Raw genomic sequence first — 7,116 nt, 5'->3', positions numbered from 1 at the left:
TACAGCAATGTTTGAGTAGTACAAAAATGTTTTCGCTTTTGTGGTCGCCAGCTGTCCGTGATCTGTAAAGTGAAAATACACAGAGCTATGAAGCATACAAATGTTTCGAAATTTTATCAATGATTGTATACTATGCATGTTTTGATTTAGTTCGTTTCAGATTTGACATGAGATGAAAACCTGACATGATTTGAACAGAGCTGGGAAACGAAAAGGTAAGTCTGTTTCATTCCACTATGAACACTTGTATTTTGACAAAAGAAGAGATAAAGTGAGTTACTTTATCATCATGGTTTCATTTGGTGTATTACACATGAACAGAGGTAAACCTAGCTAGCTTTTCGTGTACTCTATTTTGGATGATGAGTATGTCAGTAACTTTAATTGTACGGCTAGTAAAGTATGAACATGAATGCTTTGTTCAGATTTTCAGATGTGTGCTGGCAGTTCAAGTCTGGCAGCTGGAGTGAACAGTCGTGTTTTCTGGAGCTCCAACAATATGCTAGAAGGTAAGTAACTATGTTTGTTTTGCATTGCATGTTTTTATATGTTTCAGACTTTCAAGCAGAGATGTCATGCTGACTGGAGTTGAGCACAGGGCAGTGACAAAGTGAAAGGTAAGTACTTTTGACTGAATGTTTGTTCTATGCATGTTTTGTTTTAATACATTTCAGGAGTGCTTATCCAGTGATGATATGACAGTTGGAGTGAACAGTGGAGCCAAGCAGTCTTGTTTTTGGAGCTACTCAACAAGCCTTGAAGGTAAGTTTAGAATTTCTCAATGTTAGTGAATTGAAGTACTGTCACTTGCTTTTGGACAGTCGAACAGAACAGACGTGGTTGCGAGAGCTCTCATATCTGTTGTGTTAAACTGTTTTTATGATATGTTATGTTTGTTTGTTTGTTTGTTGGTGTTGTACTATTTTTCAGATGCTGTTGGCAGTGATGGGTTTTCAAGCTGACCTGAACAGAAAAGCAATCATATGGTAAGTACAAATAGTTGTTATATGGGATGTTTTGTGCATGCTTTTATGTTTCAGGTGTACTTGCAGTTAGAGACGAAGACGATTCAAGAAGAGGACCATAGGTCAGAAAGTGGATGGAACATACAAAGGGTAAGTTGAACCTGTGTTTTTGTTTGATTTTTACCATGCATACTTTGCTTTGCTCTGTTTCAGATTTCACATGCAGAAATTAAACAGGATTTCAACTGCTGAGACACAATTCATCAAAAGTAAGGTAAGTTTTAATTCATTGATTTGAGTTGTACAATGTGTTCTTTACTTTATTTCAGATTCGAGTCACTGGTTTACACATGGAAGAAGATTTCCACGTCTGTTACTCAACTCTACAGAAGCAAGGTAAGTCGATCAAATTTTTGTTTTCATTGACTGCTGTAATGTGATGTTATGCTATTTTTCATGTGTGCTATGCAGAGATGGAGAATTCAATTTTAAGAAAGATTAACTGCTGCAGCTTAGCTCTGCTCTGTGTTGATTTTTGTTCAAAAACGTTTAAAATGTATGTGTGTTTTCAGATGTTTTGTTTCAGTTGATGTCCAGATGGCAAGCAGTACAGACGTGTTTCTTGGAGCTGCCAAACAGTGAGTACAAACGTTTTATATTTTTCAGTTGTGTACTCATAGAAGTCTGTGAAAGATGATAGCAAGGGTAGAATCTATCAGTACTTGTGTCTAAAAATGCTGATGTGTGACGGTTTACTGAAAAGGGTAAATGCTAGCCAGTACTTACACTTGAGCAACCGTGGGATGTCGAACTAACTGATGATGTACTATGATGGTGAACACTTACTATGTGTATCGAAATGCTTTTGTTGATATTTATTATAGATGATTTGATATTGGTTAACATTTGTTTGCATGCTGTTAACATTTCTATTTCATTTCAGTGAGCTGTGGTGAGTATTGTAGTATACATTTGTTTCAATAAATCATGATGAATGAAAACTGATTTCGATTCTTTTTTACAGTTTTAGGGATTATCACTCTATAACAACTCTGTCGGTTGGTGTTCGTGAATGTGAGCTTAATGTTTGAGTAGTACAAAAATGTCTTTACTTTTGTGATCGCCAGCTGTCTGTGATGTAAAGTGGAAAAAACACAGCTATGAAGCATACAATTGTTTCAATATTTTATCAATGATAGTGTGCTATGCATGTTTTGATTTAGTTCGTTTCAGGTATGACATGACATGAAGAGTTGACAGTCGAACAGAGCTGAGCAAAGCAGAAAGGTAAGTGTGTTTCATTTTAGTATGAACACTTGTATTTTGTTTTTATATGGTATGTTTTGTGCATGCTATGTTTCAGGTGTACTTGTAGTCAGCGACGAAGACGATTCAAGAAGAGGAACATTGCTGAGAAAGTGAATGGGACATGCAAACAGGGTAAGTGTTACAATTGTTGGTTTGATTTTTACCATGCATACTTTGCTTTACTCTGTTTCAGATTTCACATGCAGAAATGGTCTCATAGCAGTGCCAACAGTGAATAAGGATTTCATCTGCTGTGAACCAACTCAACAGAAAGTAGGTAAGCATTGAATGAATGCACTTGAGCTGTACAATTTGATGTGATGCTTTTCTCTGTTTCAGATTCAAGTTCCTGGTGTAGACAGAGAAATGTGTTTGAAGAAGGAATTCTACTACTGTGATTCAACTCTACAGAAGCAAGGTAAGTAGAAACAAAATTTTGGTTTAATTTAACTCATGTGTTTTGCACTGCATGCTATTTTTCAGGTCTCTCACGCAGTGATGGAAAAGAAGAAGATTTCAAGAAAGAATCACTGCTGCAACTCAGGCCTATAACAAGGTAAGTGTTTACTATATTGTATACAAAATGTTTCTCTGTTTTACTCTGTTTCAGGTTTCAATTGCAAAGATGTTGCAGAGATGTTTTGACAGCTTGAGACAGAAAAGAAATTCAGCAGCTGTGTCTCGACTCTAGCCACGAGGTAAGTCAAAACAAATATACTGGTTTGTATGTTATGTTGTTATGCCCTTCTATGTTTCAGACTTACATTGCTGTGACTGTTCCACAGTGGGTCAAAAAAGAGACGAATACAGGTTTCAAGAAGAAAATTGGCTGTTGAAAACCTGCACAAAATATGAGGTAAGTAAACTATTCTTTTGGTTTGTTTTGTGCTTTGTTATGCTTAACTATTTTTCAGATTGGAATGGTGGGTCGTTACAGAGCAGACTTTTGGACAACTGAGAAGTTGAGAAACAGAGAATGATTCAAGATCAGCTAGGTAAGTCTTGATTATTGTGCATTGCTAAATGTTTTTTTTCATTCCAGTATGGCTGTGGTAAGTACACAAACTTTCTATAATTTAATATTGAACTGTTTTTATGACCTGTATTCTGCATTGTAAAATGTCTGTTTTTCATTTCAGTATCCTGTGGTAAGTACACTAACTTTCTTTAATTTTCATATTGAACTGTTTTGATGACTTGTATACTACTATGCAATGCCTAATGTTTTTTTCATTTCAGTAGCCTGTTGGTAAGTACACTAACTTTCTATAATTTCATAGTGAATTGTTTTGATGACCTGTATTCTGCATTGTAAAATGTGTTTCTTTTTCATTTCAGTATGGCTGTGGTAAGTACAATTGCCTTTCATATTGAACTGTTTTGATGACCTGTATTTTGCATTGTAAAATGTGTTTCTTTTTCATTTCAGTATGGCTGTGGTAAGTACACAAACTTTCTTTAATTTTCATATTGAACTGTTTTGATGACTTGTATTCTACTATGCAATGCTTAATGTATTTTTTTCAGTAGCCTGTTGGTAAGTACAATTGCCTTCTTTAATTTTCATATTGAACTGTTTTGATGATGTGTATACTGCTATGCAATGCTTAATGTTTTTTTCATTTCAGTATGGCTGTGGTAAGTACACATACTTTCTATAATTTCATATTGAACTGTTTTGATGACTTGTATACTGCTATGCAAAATGTCTGTTTTTCATTTCAGTAGCCTGTGGTAAGTACACTAACTTTCTTTAATTTTCATATTGAACTGTTTTGATGACTTGTATTCTGCTATACAAAATGTGCTTTTTTCAATTTCAGGTCAGCAATGGTAAGTATAGTGTGTTTTTTTATGTATAATTTTGTATACATATTGTTTTTTTCATCATAGCATGTCTTTTATATTTATGCTTTGTGTAAGTAAAATGTTCATAAATCATTCTTATCTTCAAACTAAAAATGTATTGTGCTATGCAAAATGTCTGTATGATTTCAGTTGCCAGAGGTGAGTACCATTACAGTTGAAAAGTTAGTTTTGTTTAGTTAAAGTTTTGGTTCACAGTTCTGTTTGTTATTTGGCAAAATTTACATGTATGCATTGAGTCTTGATTTCAGCTCGATTGTGGACTGAAGAAGATTGCCCGCAGAGGGATTGGATACAAAATACAAAGTAAGTACTGAGTTTCTGACTAAAAGTTTTGAGTTGTATTCATTGTGTGTTAATATGCTATGATTGCTATGAACATGACTTTTGTATTTCAGCGAAGACAACATAGGTAAGTAAAATTGTTATCTGTTTCATGTTTACTGTTACAGTTCAATATTGTGTTTATAAATTGTAAGTTGTACAAACACATTCAAAAGTTTCTAATCATGCTTTCGATTTCATTTCAGCTTTACTGCTAGACGAGTGTTCTCTACTACTTGACGAGTCAGCTTTACTACCAGGCGAGCAGTGACAACAAGGCGCCTTTGTGGAAACAACACAACAAAAAAGTGAGTATTAGTTGAACAATTGATTGAAATTGTTTTACTGTATGTTATACTTAAATGCAAAATTGTGCACATAAATTGTAAGTTGTACAATTACAATGAAAGTTTCTGATCATGCTTTCTATTTCATTTCAGCTGTACTGCTAGACGAGCAGTGACAGAAAGGCGCCTGAACATGCAACACAAAACAAAAAAGTAAGTATCAGTTAAACAGTTGGTAGAGTTGTGTGTTTTTCTTTAGCAGTTTGTGTTTACTATTTTATTTGATACATGGTATATTACACATGCATGTTTTTATCATTTCAGGCTGTTTACTTTCATCGTTTACTGTTTAACACAATTTGCTTTTCTATTTTCAGTGCCAATATACAAACCTTGATGTGGACACCGAGTAGTCAATACATACGTGTGGCGTACAGCTGCGACAAAACCGTGGGTCCATCGCACCGATAACTCGAACATTGGCCCGCGTATGGACATCAGTGCAACTTTGTGAATCCATGTAACTTTGTGAATCCATGTAACATTGCGAATATGTGTCGATCGAAAAATGTGTACATTCTGCACTGAAACGAACTCGGTGTTGCAAGTGGCAAGTGTTGACAGTGTGTATGTTTATGTTTATGTTTTTACATGAAAAATAAAGGAGATTGTTCTCCTACCTTTTTTTTCCTTGTTTTATTGTGCTGGCCAGCAATATTGATGTATTGATGTATGTGTTTGTGTATTAACAATGTATTAACTATGCAATACCAAAATCAAACAAAAAATAAACATTAACAGTCATTAACTGTGTTTGGGCGGCCGAGGGGTTTAAGACTCCACAAGTGTGAAGCGCACTGATAGCACTTGGGGGTAAACACCTCGGTATTTCGGTGCTAAAATGTTTTCACGGTGCTTATTTTGACGCACTGTTAGAACTACCAACCAGTAAATGATTGCTTGATTTATAAAACAAATATTCAGTCTCTACTTTGGCACAAGAGACTCTAAGTATCAAATACCAACAATTTAGACGCAGACAATCACATGGTGGTACACCAGTCCGAATATACTCATTGCTCTAGCCAGGATTGCAAATTACTTGTGTTGACTAGCAAGGCTCCCTAGTAACGGAGCAGTGTTACTGGCGTTTTTTGGGTCGATAGTGCTTAGGTGAGGTTTTGCTCGAATCGGGAGCGGGTCACTCGCTTGGGCGAGTTAGTTTTCGCTCGTAGTTTCCAATCTGGCTAGATCACTGTAAGGTTGTTTTGACTGCTATTTGGCAAGCAGAAAGACAACAGCGGTTAATTGACTGAGTATGGGCGACCGAGGTATGTAGGTGTCAATAGACCGACTCCACAAGTTGCGAAGCGAACCGATAGCACTTGAGGGGAAACGCCTCGGTTTTCGGTTCTAACATGTGTTATCCATGCTGTCGTTATACTCTGGCAAGGCTCCTCAATCTATCGCGAGGGACACTCATTATTGCCCGCAAGCTTTAGAACCTGACGTGGGTCGATGCGTATGCGAGTCCGAGGACGCGATGGCATTTGATAAGGCTACCAACCGGTTGATAACACGCATTGTTCAAATTGTTAGGTTTAAGTCTGCTAGGGCTGGGGTGGGAAGGCGACTTCTCTTGTACTCAGACAAGAGGAACGGTCACAAGTCCGTGAAAACGCCGAGTGACACCACTAGCTTGCAAACGTACAAAGCAAAAAACTTTCAAACTTGAATTTGAGGTAAAATGATAAAAAAAACTATATGAATGACTAACCGATATAAGATATTTTCCATATGGCAACAAACTATGCTACTCAATGTTGCGTTGAACATTAATTGCGCCTTACGAACTACTCGTGTTGAGACTTACATTGAGTGACTCGTAAACGTAAAGCAGTTACTCGCTTTTGACTGCATACACATTTTGTACAACGGTTCGTTATTGGTATAACTTGTCTTTCAGTGAGGCACATTAACATAAACGTTCAACAGTATTTAGGCTTTATATTGCGCTTGTAGAATATACGAACAAAACACACTACATAAATGACGTTTAGGGATTATTTTGACTTTCCATTTGAGATGATATGATGAAAAAGTATATACATCAGTTTAAGCGACTTTCATGACATTCACCACATGGCCATAAACTTGCGTTATTCAATGAAATGTTAAAATTTCGCTAGCAAAATAAATAAAAACTATATACGCAGTTTCATAACTTTCGATGTATGATCATGAAGTTTGAAATTGTGCAAAGCAATTTTGCGTTAAAAGTTGCATGTAGTTTTATCCCGATCTGAAACGTTTCGCTACAATACAGCCGTATTCGAAACTCAACAACTCAAATGTTTGTACAGAAC

At 36.1% G+C, this 7,116-nt stretch overlaps 1 long non-coding RNA gene across 6 annotated transcripts; it reads left to right on the top strand.

Moving 5' to 3' along the window:
• On the top strand, nucleotides 1–6,378 carry LOC127879686 (uncharacterized). Of its 6 annotated transcripts, XR_008049210.1 has the most exons (7): nucleotides 1–215; nucleotides 426–509; nucleotides 675–1,115; nucleotides 1,295–4,445; nucleotides 4,670–4,771; nucleotides 4,904–4,963; nucleotides 5,128–6,378. It is a non-coding gene; the product is annotated as an uncharacterized LOC127879686 (long non-coding RNA). The 6 variants fall into 6 exon arrangements; XR_008049207.1 differs by having other exon boundaries at nucleotides 426–1,115; XR_008049209.1 differs by having other exon boundaries at nucleotides 1–509.
• Nucleotides 6,379–7,116: the final 738 nt, after the last annotated feature.

Source organism: Dreissena polymorpha, chromosome 4 (assembly GCF_020536995.1).
Source record: "Dreissena polymorpha isolate Duluth1 chromosome 4, UMN_Dpol_1.0, whole genome shotgun sequence".
Taxonomy (NCBI): domain Eukaryota; kingdom Metazoa; phylum Mollusca; class Bivalvia; order Myida; family Dreissenidae; genus Dreissena; species Dreissena polymorpha.
This window is presented reverse-complemented; position numbering and strand designations above follow the sequence as displayed.